The sequence below is a fragment of the Podarcis liolepis genome (assembly GCF_965112155.1).
Source record: "Podarcis liolepis genome assembly, chromosome: 17".
NCBI classification, from domain to species: Eukaryota; Metazoa; Chordata; class Lepidosauria; order Squamata; family Lacertidae; genus Podarcis; species Podarcis liolepis.
The window spans coordinates 7981139-7998533 of NC_139571.1; the positions used below are offsets into that span (position 1 = coordinate 7981139).

Here is a 17395-nt window from a genome sequence, read left to right on the forward strand (position 1 = left end):
TGAACCCTCTTGGCTACTTGGGGCCTAAATGAAAGGGGTTGAGATGTCTTCATGCCATGGCCTTTTTGGAAAGATACTTCACAGATACAAATTATCTGAAGGACCTTGGAGCCATTCAGCAGAAACAAACATTACTTGTTGCTTTGATAGCAGAATATTGCAAAATCTCGAAGAATAGCCGCCTCCAATTCTCTTTGGGCTTCAAGCTATCTGACAACTATTTCCTGTCCTTGAGAGAAGAACAGGGTGCTTGCTTATGTTTCACCCCACAGAGGAAATACATCAAGCCCCCACCGAGAGGCAAATTTGCATAAAAGTTGCATGTGGTGATTTATAGGTGTATGGATAGTTGCCACAATATGACCAGAATGCAATGCATCTCACCATAGTGATTAAAATGCTTAATTAGCTGTAATTTAGAGGGACCAATGTGAAACCAGATTCCTTTCTGTAAGCAATGGAATTTCAGTACATTTGTGTGGCATTTAGTGCGCTGTAAAATATAACTGCGGGGTAGGCTGTCAGGCTTGGCTGTCTTAATGTGGGCATTTTATGCACCATAAATTAAAATATAAGAACAGGAGGAGAGCTGGAGCCAGATGCCGGGGCTGTTTTGCCCTGGCTGCCTCAACCACTTCATTCTCCTCTGCCTTCTGTTTTGTGGCAACAGAAGGAAAAATACTTCAACATGAGTAGCTTAGGATGGCAGAAGAGGCTTCTTGTTTCACTAGTCTGGAGTGGGGTGCAGTGCAAAGGCTCAGGTTGCCTCTGTTATTTTCCTGGTCTGACCAGTCAAACCACATTCTGGTAGGTATCAGAAGGAGTTATACATTTCAGACCTGGCTTAGCAGAAAGTGCCACCCCAGGATACCCCCGACCCACGCAATTCTTCCACGGTGCTCCCCACCTCAACTCTGTCAAGTTCTGCTTAGGTGGTGAAGGCGGTATTTTTAAAAGGGAAATACGGTCCCTGCTGAATTGGAGGGAAGGAGAGTCGCTTCTGTCAGTGCCGAGCCAAAGCTGAAAGCAAGCGATACTAAAGCCAGGAGGGGGCATTTCCAGCCTCCATTCCCCAGGTGAGCAGCCAAAGCTGGAAGGTGGAACCAGTGCTCAAACTATGGGATGGATGGGGGGGGTGGAGGTAGGGGAGCCTTTATTAAATCCACAAGCCCCAACCCCTGTCTCCCTCTAATTTAGCCACATCCTGGGCCTTGCATCTTTTTAAAAAAACAATAGTGAAGCACACAAACCCGCCATAACTCGGGCCCTACTAGATCCAAAAATGCAGCAAACAGAAGATTTTTCACTGCCAAACAGACACTGGGCCCTAATTAAGGCTACCAACTGAGCAGGTCCTGAGAGTGGAAGCCACCATGGAGACCCTTGTCACTTGCAATGGGTCCAGAGCATACCACAAAAGTTGTCCAGGCAACTACAGTGTACAGTTACTAAACATAGCTGTCAACTTTTCCCTTTTCTTGCAAGGAATCGTATTCGGAATAAGGGAATTTCCCTTTGAAAAAGGGAAACGTTGACAGCTATGTTTCTAAATGCTTATGAAGGGGGGTGGGGAATAGCTCTGTCCAGTGGCAGCTTGCCTGTACACAAAAGACCCACCTCTACATGTGGGTGATACAATGCACATCATGTGTGGCTTGACTTTCTTGACTTATGTGTTTGGTAAAAGGTAAAGGTAAAGGGACCCCTGACCATTAGGTCCAGTCGTGGCCGACTCTGGGGTTGCAGGCACATAAAGCCTTGGAATGGTGGTGTCCATAACTCAAATTTGCATAACATTTGTATATGCTAATTCTATTTATATAGATTCAAATTTAGGCCCACCTTCAAAAGAGAAAAAGGGAACTCTGGCATTTGCCTTCAGAGCTTATTTTATGGTGTGCTCTGTGCATTATATGTAAACTGGGTCCCCCACATCACCTTACCATACATTGGCAAGAACCACTGTACATATTAAACTCATTCAAGACTTGTCCCACAAACATTATTCTCTTCCCTCTCTCATGCACAGTTTTTTCTCCTCCTCTGTGAAGCTTTTGCACATCCCTACAGATACTCTGCCACATCAGGACCATGCACACATGATATCTGGCAAGCACAGATCACACAAACAGGAAAATGTCCAACGTACCAAACAGATAGGGACGCGGGTGGCGCTGTGGGTCCACAGAGCCTAGGGCTTGCCGATCAGAAGGTCGGCAGTTTGAATCCCCACGACGGGGTGAGCTCCCGTTGCTCAGTCCCTGCTCCTGCCAACCTAGCAGTTCGAAAGCACATCAAAGTAGATAAATAGGTACCGCTCCGGTGGGAAGGTAAATGGTGTTTCTGTGCGCTGCTCTGGTTCGCCAGAAGTGGCTTAGTCATGCTGGCCACATGACCCGGAAGCTGTACGCCAGCTCCCTTGGCCAATAAAGTGAGTTGAACGCTGCAACCCCAGAGTCGGCCACGACTGGACCTAATGGTCAGGGGTCCCTTTACCTTTACCTTTTACCAAACACATAAGTCAAGAAAGTCAAGCCACACATGATGTGCATTGTATCACCCACTCTTTCCCTGCCTGCAATTGGCCTGCTCAGAACCGGTCTCTTCAGGTTGTCTCTCTCCCGAAGGAGTAAAATTATAAGGGTACCAGCATTTTCTACCAGGGAGGAAAGTATGTGTGAGGGGGGAGGATTTTGAGTGCAAATCCAGACCAAGAGAAAAGTTTTCAGCACCTCTTCTACCCTTCCCTTCCTCTTCTTGGTCAGCCTTAAAGCGTCAGCCTCAAAGCTTTGCTCTTTAAAAAATGCTGAGGAAAAAGCCATGGAATCGCATGTCATGTATACTTTGCCTCATAGTTTGTGAGAGCTCTGGCTAGGCCACAACTGGAACCCAAGAGGTTTCTGATTTAAGCCCTGGCGTCTCTGAAGGGCAATCGGCTTCATCTTAACCCTAGTTAAAATTATGAGAGGAAAGGGATGGGGCGGAGGCTTGATGAATTCACCTTTCTTACTGTTCAACTCCAATTTTAGTCCCATTGTGTATACACACCTGTTCCTGACCGCTACACGAGGAGTCCTAAGAGGAGGATAGGGACAAGGGCTTTCTGCTGCAGATCGTTCTCAGGGATAGGAGCAAATAAATGAGCACAAATGAAGAAAAGGTGGCAGGTACAGAAGGTAACCCATGGGTACACAAACTAAGGCCCAGGGTCCGGATCTGGCCCAATCTCCTTCTAAATCTGGCCCCCGGACGGTCCAGGAATCAGCTTGTTTTTACATGAGTAGAATGTGTCCTTTTATTTAAAATGCATCTCTGGGTTATTTGTGGGGCATAGGAATTCATTCAATTTTTTTTCCAAAATATAGTCCGGCCCCCCACAAGGTCTGAGGGACAGTGGACTGGCCCCCCGCTGAAAAAGTTTGCTGACCCCTGAGGTAACCTAAGCAGCAGCATGTGAGTTTAAGAAGGCGGAGGTGAAATCAGGATACAGTGGTACCTCGGAAGTCGAACGGAATCCGTTTCAGAAGTCTGTTCGACTTCCAAAATGTTCGGAAACCAAGGCGTGGCTTCTGGTTGGCTGCAGGAAGCTCTTGCAGCCAATCAGAAGCCACGTCAGACGTTCGGGTTCCAAAGAACATTTGTAAACCGGAACACTCACTTCCAGGTTCGCGGCGTTTGGGAGCCAAAACGTTCGACTTGCAAGGCAAGGTATGACTGTTCTTGTGTAGTATGGCCCTCCCATTAGGCAACATGTTGTTGAGATATGGCAATGATGTGCTGCCTTAAGGTAGTTGGCTGCTCTCAAGTGTGGTGGATAATGACCCCACCCCCGTCACCAGTACTGGGGAAAAATACAACTACCTGTCCAGTCATAAGATGTAACGGAAGCAGGCACATCTTATCCTTCACCTTAGACAGGAAAAAGACTATATATATATGTGTGTGTGTGTGTGCAGGTATACCACTAACTGATACAGAAAACACTGAAGTGCTGTACACCAAGTATAAAATCACAGTAAGCATATAAAAATATAAAAACAGAAACACCATAAATATTTGGCCAGTCCTAGGCCAGTCCTGTACGAAGGTGAGTCGCCAGCACCTGTGAACTTTTCCAAGGATGACAACAGCCATCTTTACCAAGCCTTTGTGTCTACCTGCAGTAAAACTTTACAATGGCTCTTTTATTCGTCAAACAGGTAGTATGTCATAGGACAAAAGAAGCTGGAAACCTGGGATTGTAAACAGTGGCTAATCTCCCTTTAAACAAACAGCCCAACCTAGAAGGATAGGGAAATGGGACTAGGTGGGGCACAGCTAGCTATGTCCTTGGCTTGCTCTGTGCCGGTTCGCCATCATTACCGTTACCACATGCAAAGAGATATTTAAAAGGGGGAAAGATAAACTCTTGGATTCATTAGTTCTCTAGCAAGGTTTCCCAAATTTGGGTCTCCAGCTGCTGTTGGACTGCAAAGCCCATCATCCCTAGCTAGTAGGACCAGTGGTCAGGGATGATGGGAACTGTACAGGGCCGGATTTAGGTTTGATGAGGCCCTAAGCTACTGAAGGTAATGGGGCCCTTTATATGTCCAGCTGTCCTTTGTCAACAACAATTTGTCGCTGTTTTTTTGTATTGAATATATGCTGTATGGTAATTTATGGACCTAATAGGTATCTAAAGCCATTTGCACATAAGAAAACCAGTGATATTTTAGGGAGCAGGCTAGCAGGTGAGGCCCATTACCTACATCATAGGAGCCTACACAACACAAAACACTGTTGTTGTATGTGGGTTTTGTTTTATTTGTTTTTTATCTTATATTTTGGAAATGTACATCCAGGTTGTTGTTTTTCCTTTAATTTTTTTGGGGGCCCCCAAAAGGATGGGGCCGTAAGCTATAGCTTGTTTAACTTATATGTAAATCCCGCACTGGTCTGGAACTGTAGACCAAAAACAGCTGGAGACCCAAGTTTGGGAAACCCTGCTCTAGAGGCTCTTCGCCTTAGGGCTGTTGCTTAGCCAGCTTTTTCTGTAGCCAGCCTCCCTCCCTCCCTCTTAAAGCACAGTCTTTAAGAATGCTGCTTCAGTGAGGAGGAATTAAAGAACCTTTTAATGGGGGTGAAAGAGGAGAGTGCAAAATATGGTCTGAAGCTCAACATCAACTAAGCTCAACGAAGATCATGGCCACTGGTCCCATCACCTCCTGGCAAATAGAAGGGGAAGAAATGGAGGCAGTGAGAGATTTTACTTTCTTGGGCTCCATGATCACTGCAGATGGTGACAGCAGTCACAAAATTAAAAGACGCCTGCTTCTTGGGAGAAAAGCAATGACAAACCTAGAAAGCATCTTAAAAAGCAGAGACATCAACCTTGCCGACAAAGGTCCATATAGTTAAAGCTATGGTTTTCCCAGTAGTGATGCATGGAAGTAAGAGCTGGACCATAAAGAAGGCTGATTGCCAAAGAATGATCCTTTTGAATTATGGTGCTGGAGGAGATTCTTGAGAGTCCCATGGACTGCAAGAAGATCAAACCTATCCATTCTTAAGGAAATCAGCCCTGAGTGCTCACTGAAAGGACAGATCCTGAAGCTGAGGTTCCAATACTTTGGCCACCTCATGAAAAGAGAAGACTCCCTGGAAAAGACCCTGATGTTGGGAAAGATGGAGGGCACAAGGAGAAGGGGACGACTGAGGACGAGATGGCTGGACAGTGTTCTCGAAGTACCAGCATGAGTTTGACCAAACTGCAGGAGGCAGTGGAAGACAGGAGTGCCTGGCGTGCTCTGGTCCATGGGGTCATGAAGAGTCGGACACGACTAAACAACAACAAGGAGAAACCTTAAGTGGAAGGGGGGGACTTGGGATGGCAATCCCAAGCCAGGAATCATTGAGGCTGGCTCAAGATAGGGTTGCCATATTTTGAAGAGCAATAAAGACAACACATTTGCTGGTGTCTGGGGCTGGGGGGGAGGGGGTGCGGTAGAGAAGATGCTGGCTTTGATAGCCCTACGGTTTGATCCTGCATGATTCTTTTTATAGCCCTGTGGGCTCAGCCTAGAAACTCTAACCACTGTGCCATGCTCTCCCCAGGAAAGTTTGCCTGGTGCCTTCATTATGCACCTTTAGGCGCCAGGCAAAAACGTTCCTTTTTAACCAGGCCTTTGGTTGATTTGATTGACATCCTATGCCCTTTTAAAATGTGGTGGTGGTTTTTTTTTGGCGGGGGGTTATTTTTTTATTTTTATTATATATTTTGTGGTTTTATATTTTGATTTTGTTCTGTCAACTGCCCTGAGACCTCCGGGTATATGGTGGTATATAAATAATAATAATAATAATAATAATAATAATAATAATAATAATAATAATAATAATAATAATGTTGGCTCTCAGCTTAATTATTGAGATAATCCTCTATGATCCTGTTCCTCCTCCATCTTAAGTATAGTAGGTCAGCCACAGGATGGGACCTTTCTGAAGTTGATAACAAGAAAGGAATTTCAGCCTCATCCTTTTGATGAACAGGTTCCCCCTCCAGCATATTGACTTCGAGTTTATTGCTGTTTTAGCCTAACTGCATGCATTTTATTGTTTGATATTATTTTATTTTCCTATCACGTTGTTTGCTGCCTTGATTTATTTTTCTTTTACGGAAAAGAAGGAGACACTTGTTGAAAATAAGTAAAGGAATAACCAAACATGCATGTCTGAATTAGGTCTTGTCCAATTCTAACACTCCTGGAACGACAGTTCCTGGTTGTGCGCGTGCTTCCTTGGTACCAAACAAAAAAACGAGGACATTTTGTTAAATTCAAAAAATCTTCCAGGACAGAAATTTTACCCCTGGAAAAGAGGACATATCCTGGGGAAAGAGGGTGGAATGGCAACCCTGGCTCAAGACAATTTGCTGCTTCAATAGGCTGCGCTAGGGAATCCCAGAAGTTGCCAATTGTTAGGTTGTGGGCAAACATATCAGACGACACAGCGATTCTTCAAACAGCTCTTCTTTATTCAGATGCCAGAACAGAACTAAGCTGAGGGGCTCAGTCAGCCTGCTTATATAGAGCTCCAGAACAATGTAACTGTTGCCATTTTCTAAAACTATCCAATCACTGAACGTCACTTTTCGATCCTTCATTTGCATAACTATCTACAGTATCCCCCTGCTGGCCCAGGGTGAGAACTTCAGTACATAACACCAATGATCCCTTGTAACGTGCAAAAGAGGTTGGCATTACTGCAAGAGACCCCAGGCAATGCCACTTGGATTACCTGGAACTCCACTGGTGCCCTAAATGGCCTGGGGTCACTTATGCAGTTGGTTTGGCTCAGATTCCTATCCAGCGTTTTGTGAAATACCAAGTTTGCCATTTAATCGATCAGAATTGCATGGACCACAAGGCTGTAAGTGATAACACGGGGGGCAGGGGGAAGACAGGTGTCAATTATTATTATTATTATTATTATTATTATTATTATTATTATTATTATTATTATTATTTATTTGTACCCCGCCCATCTGGCTGGGTTTCCCCAGCCACTCTGGGCGGCTTCCAACAAAGATGAAAAATACACTAAAATGTCACATATTAAAAACTTCCCTGAACAGGGCTGCCTTCAGATGTCTTCTGAATGTCAGGTAGTTGTTTATCGCTTTGACATCTGATGGGAGGGCGTTCCACAGGGCGGGCGCCACTACCGAGAAGGCCCTCTGCCTGGTTCCCTGTAACTTGGCCTCTCGCAGTGAGGGAACCGCCAGAAGGCCCTTGGAGCTGGACCTCAGTGTCCGGGCAGAACGATGGGGGTGGAGACGCTCCTTCAGATATATGCACCTCTACGTCAAAGCATTTTTCTTAAGAAATCCAAACCCATTGATCATCATAACAGTTTCCAGAAAGGAACCTGTGCTAGAGCATTGCATTAAAAAACCCCAAACACTCATGGTTATTATGGTAATATACCACATGTCTATCAAAAAACATTACACACAGTTGAAACAAATCCAGCTATATTTTTAACTTTGCTTGTTCCCACGCAAATAATTCTGGGAATTGTGGTTTTAGTGAGGATACAGAGGATTATTTGGCTATCCCCTTCGCAGAACTACAGTTCCCAGAATTATGTGGACCAAGGGAACCTTTACATGTCTACTCAGGAGTAAGCGTCCTTGGTTTGACTTTCCGACAGGTAAGTGGGTATAAGATTGCAGACTAACAGCACAATCCGAACTTTATCTATACAGGAAAAGGACATCCTGTTGAATTTAATGGGGCTTACTCTCGAGTAAATAGAGTTAGGATTAAGGGTGCAATGCAGATCCTTCTTTAATCTAGAAACCAAGCTATTTGTTTTATCCTTACATAGAGAGCAGTCCAATAAATATTTGCAGAGCCTCATAACCTTTGTACCTCAGACACAATAGGACGCAGGCACAAAAAAAGTTTTCTGGACTGATTGCAAAATTAACTTCAGTATTCAGGCAACCCCTACAGCAACACTGTAAGGTGTAGGGGTGGATGATTGCCAGATTTTAACGGAGTAATGTACCACCTGTACATCATTTTCATATAATTCTCTTTCAACAATATACAATCCGTAAATTTCAAGCTCACTTTCCAAAGCCTTATCCAATCCTCAAATTGTATGCTATGACCTATGTCCTGTGCCCACTTGATCATTATTGCTTTAACTTCCTCATCTTTAGTTTCCCATTCCAACAGAATATTATACGCCTTCTTTAACAATTTAGAATTATCATTGATGATATCCTTTTGGAATTTGGAAACTGTGTAAGTGAATTCTCTCTTATTATCTTCCTTGAAGATTTCATTTAATTGCCTATAGTGCAGCCAACTCTGAAGGTGTTCCTTTATCTCATCATCATCTTTCAATTTCCACTTTCCTTTTTGTTCTACTAATAAATATCTATATGTTGGCCATATTCCTTTCATTGTTAAAGTTTTAAGTGGTAATGCTTCGATAGGTGACAACCACCACGGAGTTTTGGATTCCAGTAATTCTTTGTATTTTTCCCATACCCTTATCAGGGACTTTCTAATTATGTGATTGTGGAATCCTTTGTGTACTTTTGCTTTTCCATACCACAAGTATGAATGCCAACTTAATCTGTTATTGTGTCCTAAATTTTTAGGCAAGTTCTAAGTTTTTGCTTTAAGAAAGGGTATTCTGAGGTCCATATTCCCTCAGCTAATTCTGTTTCCCATCAGACCCATTGTTTTGAAGTGTCATCTAAAATAAAAGGGATGGCATGTCTTACTTGGTGACAGAGCCTCTGACTTGGGCTCCAGATTGTGGGTGCCCATGACATCACTTGTGCCATCATATGTGTAATAGGTATGAGTTACTCGTGCGTAAACTGGTGCCTTTCTCGGTTAATTTGCCTTGTTAAACCTTTCTGACTGCACAGCCCCTTCTCATCGTGGCTGCCTCAGTCACTGGCAGAATCCGTCAGTGGGCGTTTCTTGAACCTCTTCCAGCATAAAAGTTGTTTGACACCCAGTCTCCTCCTCCTCTCACTGCGCGGGAGTCTTCTGCGCAGGGTGGGCATGGGTAGCGGAGGACCTGGGCTTTCCTCACTGATGTCCAGTGAAGAGTCCTGGAGCCCTCTCTCCAATTCCCCCGTCTGCCCCCCTTTATCCCTGGTGTTGCGCTGATTGGCTTCCCCCTCTACTGAGCTGTTTCTCCCCCTGCTGCTGGGTCCTTCGCCAGCATCATCTGGGAGCCTCCCCTTCGCCTCTCGCTCCGATGTCAGACATGTGATGTCATGTCACACATGTGCCTTGGGCCAAAGCCTCTGCCTCCTCAGTGGGGTCTTTGATGGGGGTCCCTGTGGCTGTGGACGCACTTCTGGAAGTGCAGCCCAGCTTCTAGGGTGCGTCTACGGCCACAGCAGGCCTCAGGGGAGGCCTCACAGCAGAGGGCTTGGTCTGGTCACAGCAGTGGACCCCTGGAGATTGTGTCTGTGTCATGTTGTGTGACATCACATGTGCAACCCCGCTGGGCACCCACAGTGCAAATTTTGTGGGTGCCAAGGCCCCCAGGGCCCGCCCAGAGATGGTGCCTATCCTTGGAGAGCAATAAAATATAGCTCCAGGCTTGGGATGCTCCAGCCTCCTTTCACTGTGGGGAGATACAGGAGTTTGGCATTTATTCTGGGCCTTTTGCAGGAAAAAAAGAAATTAATTTCCCCCCCCCCGCCACTTTCGTATCTAGTTGAGTGGGGTCTAAACTGGGAATGATTGGAACAGTAGTTTTGGTAGATAATTGTTTTTACCATTGCTAATCTGTCTGGGAGGGTGACATGGGTTTTGCTCATTGTTTTACAAATTTTGAAGAATTGTCCGCCATACAAGGGGATAGTTTTGTGAATACAGTCTGTTAAGGTTTCTTACAGTCATACCTCAGGTTAAAGTAGCTTCAGGTTGAGCGTTTTCAGGTTGCGTTCCGTGGCGACCCATAAGTAACAGAACGGGTTACTTCTGGGTTTCGCCGTTCGGGCATGCGCAGACACTCAAAATGACGTCACGCACATGCACAGAAGCGGCGAATCACAACCCGCACACGCGCAGATGCGGGTTGCGTTCTGCTCAGGATGCGAACGGGGCTCCGGAATGGATCCTGTTCGCATCCAGAGGTACCACTGCACAGTGGTACTGCAGTTTACGAACTTAATCCGTTCCTGAAATCCGTTCTTAAACCAAAGCCATTCTTAAACCGAGGCGCACTTTCCCTAATGAGGCCTCCCGCCGCCAGTGCCCTTCCACCGTTTGGCTTCCATTCGTAGACCGAGGTAAAGTTCACAATCCGGAACACTACTTCCGGATTTGCGGAATTCATAAACCGAATACTTCGTTAACAGGGCTGTTCATAAACCGAGGTACGACTGTAATTCCTAAATATCTATGCTTTGTGTGACAGAGTCTAATGCCTGTGAATTCTGTGGATATTTTTGATTCACAAAGCTTCAGTATTTCTGCTCCCGTTTTCAGCAGGTCAGGTGTCACAATAATTAAATCAACAGCAAATAGCCCAATTGTATAATTTTGGTTCCCAACCTGTATTCCTCTGATGTCTGTATTCCTTTGATGTCAGAACAAGATATATCCCTTGTTCTGAGGTATATAGCTAATGGTTCTAAAGCTAGGATGAACAAAAAGGGAGGGTGTACCCCAATACACATTTCCCTTGGAGTAAGCACCCCCATAATGAATTCAGGTGGGATTACTTCTGAGTAGACATGTATAGGATTCTACTGTTAGATGGTGTCTGGTGGGAAAGATATCAGGTTGCAGCAAGGCTGGCTGGGACAATGGGCCACTCTCCTTTTGAAAATGAAAAGCCAGCAACTATTGAAATCCAAGGGAGAGAGCCTATTACGTATTTCTTTGTCCAAGAAAGCCTTGCTGCAACCTGATATCCCTTTACACTGGGCATAATCAAATGCCTCTTTCTTTCAATTTTAAGGCTGTTACACACAGATTTCAGACCACCCTTCCCATCGTACTCAGAAAATGTCCTTCTCCTCTCTCCTAGTCTCCTTTTAAAAATTATTATTTGCTAAATCCAGCTTGAAGGAGTTTTGATTTACTCAAAGACAGGCACAGTGACTTGTGGTTTCTTTTCCTTTTCTTTTTTTTTTTGTCCTAGTAAAAGTATTGTTTTACTATTGCTGCAGGGAATTTTCTAAATGCCCAGCATTGCTACTTTTCTGCTTTGTATCAATTTATTAGATTTTAGGGCTTGCCGATCAGAAGGTCGGTGGTTCGAATCCCCGCGACGGGGTGAGCTCCTATTTCTTGGTCCCTGCTCCTGCCAACCTAGCAGTTCAAAACCACGTCAGAGTGCAAGTAGATAAATAGGTACCTCTGCAGCAGGAAGGTAAACGGCGTTTCCGTGTGCTGCTCTGGTTAGCCAGAAGCGGCTTAGTCATGCTGGCCACATGACCCGGAAGCTGTACGCCGGCTCCCTCGGCCAACAAAGCGAGATGAGCGCCGCAACCCCAGAGTCGGCCACAACTGGACCTAATGGTCAGGGGTCCCTTTACCTTTACCTTTATTTCTTGTACATTTCTCCCCTTCGAATTCCTTGATGAATACAATGGCCTTGTTCATTGTGGATACCTTTGAAAGGGCTTCATGACTGCCAAAGTCCTATCCTGCTCCACAGAATTGCCAGTTCTTCAACCTGTCTTGATTCCGTTCCCTGGAACAGCAGCTTCAGCTGCAGACAGTCACATGTGTTTAATGCTTATCCCCATGGCATTAAAAGAAAAACCACCTGCTGGTTCTAAACATCCATGTTTGTGCGTGTGCGTGTGCGTGCGTGTGTGCGTGTGTGCGCATGAAAAAGCATTCACACGAATTAATAAGAAAGAGGTACCATTTAACTAAAAGGGGCAGAATTTTAATCATTACAACATACAAATTTCCCCCCACTCAGTTCCCATATCCTTGCTTCTCAATGCAATATTTAAAATATTTTCTTTTGCCGTTTCCTTTATGAGGTCCATGCAACTCTTTGGATTATTTACATAGATAAGGAAGGACATTTCTCTTTGTCTCCACCAGCCCCTCTGCAGGTAACATTAGATAGTAAATGTCGCTGGGTGTCTTTGAGTCGCAGCTATGTTACAATTAACACCACCTCGATCCTCTGTGAAATTAAATTTTCTCCCTTTTTCCAAAAAGGAAATAGTTATGGTTGGTGCACATACAGTATTAAGTTTCAGAAGTCAGCACAAGAGATGTAGTAGCAAAACATAGCAGCCAGAAAAGAGCCTTTGGCAATTTGTAATGCTGAGGTAGGGACGCGGGTGGCGCTGTGGGTTAAACCACAGAGCCTAGGGCTTGCTGATCAGAAGGTCAGCGGTTCTAATCCCCGTGACAGGGTGAGCTCCCGTTGCTTGGTCCCTGCTCCTGCCAACCTAGCAGTTCGAAAGCACGTCCAAGTGCAAGTAGATAAATAGGTACCGCTCCGGCGGGAAGGTAAACGGCATTTCCGTGTGCTGCTCTGGTTCGCCAGAAGCGGCTTAGTCATGCTGGCCACATGACCCGGAAGCTGTACGCTGGTTCCCTTGGCCAATAAAGCGAGATGAGCGCCGCAACCCCAGAGTCGGTCACGACTGGACCTAATGGCCAGGGGTCCTTTAATGCTGAGGTAGGGGAGTATTACAGACTCCCCAACCTACAGTTGTGGCAGCTCAAGCTGTAAGAACAGGCATTTTATAAGCACAAAAAAGTGTCCTTCTTTCATCTGTGAAATATCAGGAGGGGTATGCCCCCCGCAGCTAAAGTTTGGATCACCAAGTTCCATGCCTGAAGAGGAAACATAGAAGAACAGGCAGAAGTTGTTGCAGTCTGAAGGGGCCATTTTGTCATGGAGTTGCAAAGAGCAGATTGCACTACAATGTTACTTTCCCTTGTCCCAGATTTGCAGCCAAGGGGAGGCTAGTAACTTCACCGCCTTTCTGGCCTTGGCTGGCAAGCATGTGAATTGGATGGGAACGAGAACCACAGCTGCACCCTGTGATGGGAGGGAGTGGGGCGTTTGTAGGAACCTGCCACACTCAGGGACATTTTTCTCTGACTTTTCAGCAAATATAATCAGTCTTGAGACCTTTAGCGTGTGGGAAAACAATGGGATATATGCCGGCAGGACTCACTTTCCCAGTTGCTTAGCAGAAGCAGAACTACACATTGCCTTTGGGCAAAGATCTGTTTCCAAAAACACGATTGTCGTCGCCAGTGAAATGTACTCAGAGTCAAGTGTGGATTTCATGCTCTTTATTCAGCTCATAGTAGTGAGGAAAATATCTGCTTTATATACATTATTTACACAATGGGCCGCATGTGATTGGCTAATTCTGGGATTCTCCTGTAGGCCAATCAGGTTGCGGATTCACTTCCACCTGGAGCTGGATTGGGTGGCTCCTGAGGACCAATCGTACTGCTGCATTGTTCTAGGACCAATCAGACTGCTGCATTTTGGATTCTATTGTTTTCAGTACATAACACTGATGAAAGGGGTAAGGTAGCTTTTAGGGGAGAATCAGTGGACATAACCGATGGGTGCTTTATCTGCCCTGTGCCTACTTATTATCTCTTGCAAATATTCTAGTACCAGGGATTACCACATTTCGTTCCTTATTGGTTCGGATATGTTAATCTGAATGTTATTAAAATATTAGTTCTGTACTTGTGTGGTCTTCCACATCCCACACCCTCTTTTTAAAATTACTCTGTTTCCTCCGCAATGAGTTTACTTAATATTTGGATCCTGGCTGGAGAATTAGGAGATCCTGGGCTGCCCAGATGACAAGATACCCCTCTCAGCTTCACTGATGTGGTCCAAAGGAAAACAGACCAATACAGTGGTACCTCGGTTTAGGTACAGTCCGGTTTAAGAACGGTTTGGTTTACAAACTCCACAAAACCAGAAAGTGTCTTGGTTTGAGAACTTTACCTTGGTCTAAGAACGGAATCAGAACGGTGGAAGGGCACCGGCGGCAGGAGGCCTCATTAGGGAAAGCGTGCTTCGCTTTAAGAACTGTTTTGGTTTAAGAACGGACTTCTGGAACGGATTAAGTTCGTAAACCGAGGTACCACTGCATGTTTGGCACCAGCTGGGCTGCAGGTTGCCGGGAGGAGATATACAAGGTGCCTTAGGGTCTCTACTCTGGTTTTGTGTTGGGTTCACAGTGGTACCTCGGGTTAAGAACCTAATTTGTTCTGGAGGTCCGTTCTTAACCTGAAACTGTTCTTAACCTGAGGTACCACTTTAGCTAATGGGGCCTCTTGCCACCACTACCCGATTTCTGTTCTCACCCTGAAGCAAAGTTCTTAACCTGAGGTACTATTTCTGGGTTAGCGGAGTCTGTAACCTGAAGCGTATGTAACCCAAGTTGAAGCTGAAGCTAAGGCTCCAAGACTTTGACCACCTCATGAGAAGAGAAGACTCCCTGGAAAAGACCCTGATGCTGGGAAAGATGGAGGGCACAAGGAGAAGGGGATGACAGAGGACAAGATGGTGGGACAGTGTTCTCGAAGCTACCAACATGAGTTTGACCAAACTGCGGGAGGCAGTGGAAGACAGGAGTGCCTGGCGTGCTCTGGTCCATGGGGTCACGAAGAGTCAGACACAACTAAACGACTCAACAACAACAACATGTAACCCAAGGTACCACTGTACTCCTTAGCCTAATCTTCTCCTGAAGATATCCTGCAAGGCAGTGGAGGTTTGGGGTCAGAGTTTTCCTTCCCATGGATGGACTACGTACCTTCACAGGTTGAGGAGCCACATTTGACCCTCACTTCCTTCTACAGCATGTGCAGAAACTGCCTTCTTGATCACTGGACCAACTATTGGTCTCGTCTGCTCAATCTGCCAGAGCCTGTCTTCGCATGGAGGGGAAGTCCCTAACTCACCAATGGTTTCAAACCCAATGGATACTCTCACCTGGTTTGCCAGACGGTTAAAGCCGTTCCCGGGGTGTGATCGCTGTTGCATGCTGAAAGCTTCTAGGAGACATAGGAGAGAGCAGAGTGCAGGGTGTGTACCAAAGGTAGGCAAACTACACCAGAAGGAGAACGATGTGTCCCCCACCAAATGGACTGCAGCTAAAAGGTAAAGGACCCCTGGATTGTTAAGTCTAGTCAAAGGCGACTATGGGGTTGTGGCGCTCATCTCGCTTTCAGGCTGAGGGAGCCGGTGTTTGTCCATAGACAGCTTTCCGGGTCATGTGGCCAGCATGACTAAACTGCTTCTGGCACAACGGGACATCATGACAGAAACCAGAGTGCACGGAAATGCTGTTTACCTTCCCGTTGCAGCGGTACCTATTTATCTACTTGCGCTGGTGTGCTTTTGAACTGCTAGGTTGGCAGGAGCTGGCACAGAGCAATGGGAGCTCACCCCGTCACAGGGATTCGAACCCCCGACCTTCCAGTTGGCAAGCCCAAGAGGCTCAGTGGTTTAGACCAGAACATCACCCGCATTCCTGCCAAAGGGACTACCTCTCCCCTAACACCCAATACAATTCAGTGGGAGGATTAAGGCAACAATATACTGAAGATATACATACTGAAGGGCAAATTAGGATTGAGTGGCTGTTCCACTAAATCTCCTCTTCCAGTAATGAGTGTGTAAGATTGCTCCACCTGAAATTAGGGGAAACTGCAGCTTTCATTTTGCACAGTTTTATTACCCACATTCAGAAAAGGAGAGGGAGCCTGACACAGCCCTTTTTGAGTTCTATACCGCATACCTCCAACATTTTTCCGATGAAAATAGGGACGTCCTATTCAATAATTATAATTATAATTTAACCCCACCCATCTGACTGGGTTGCCCCAGCGACTCTGGGCAGCTCCCAGCATATATAAAAACATAATAAAATATTAAACATTAAAAAACTCCCCTATACAGGGCTGCCTTCAGATGGAACAGGGTTTGCATAACTCCATACCCTCCAACATTTCTCCAATGGAAATAGGGACTTCCTACCATACCCTCCAGGGATGCGGGTGGCGCTGTGGGTTAAACCACAGAGCCTAGAACTTGCCAATCAGAAGGTTGGTGGTTCGAATCCCAGCGATGGGGTGAGCTCCCATTGCTCCTTCCCTGCTCCTGCCAACCTAGCAGTTTGACAGCACGTTAAAGTACAAGTAGATAAATAGGTACCGCTCCGGCAGGAAGGTAAACGGCGTTTCCGTGCGCTGCTCTGATTCGCCAGAAGTGGCTTAGTCATGCTGGCCACATGACCCGGAAGCTGTATGCCAGCTCCCTCGGCCAATAAAGTGAGATGAGCACCGCAACCCCAGAGTCGGCCATGACTGGACCTAAGGGGTCCCTTTACCTTTACCTTTTTACCATACCCTCCAACATTTCTCTGGTGGAAATAGGGACATCCTAAGGAAAAGCGGGACATTCTGAGATCAAATCAGAAACTGGGACAGTTTCTGTAAATCTGGGATTGTCCCTGGAAAACAGGGACACTTGGAGGGTCTGATAACGGCATAACTTGTAAACTGCCCTGTGATCTTCAGATAGAGAGTGATGTATAAATTTAATAAATGCTAACAATAATATTAAATAATAACTTCCACCAACAGGTCTTTCCCTTAGCTGATACAAGTAGATAGGCTGGGATAAGTTATTTACATGGACTTAAGGCCAGATCAGTGGAGTGGGGAAAGGTACATTACAGCCTAATTTCTCCCAGCCAATGTATTTGGGGGGCTAGGATTGCACCCTAAATTAGTGATTTGCATAAAGGAAGAAAGATCCCTGCATGTATGAAGGTATTTTGGTGCACTGGCATGTACTACAATAGGGCTGATTTCTTTGTACGTCTACTGGGTGGAGACTGAATATT

The 17395-nt window shown here is 45.6% G+C and overlaps 1 long non-coding RNA gene across 1 annotated transcript in view; it reads right to left on the reverse strand.

The window, feature by feature from the left end:
* LOC310697047 overlaps positions 1-17395 on the reverse strand; it is a 143308-nt gene that overhangs the window by 104114 nt on the left and 21799 nt on the right. The gene's annotated exons all lie outside the window — the stretch shown is intronic.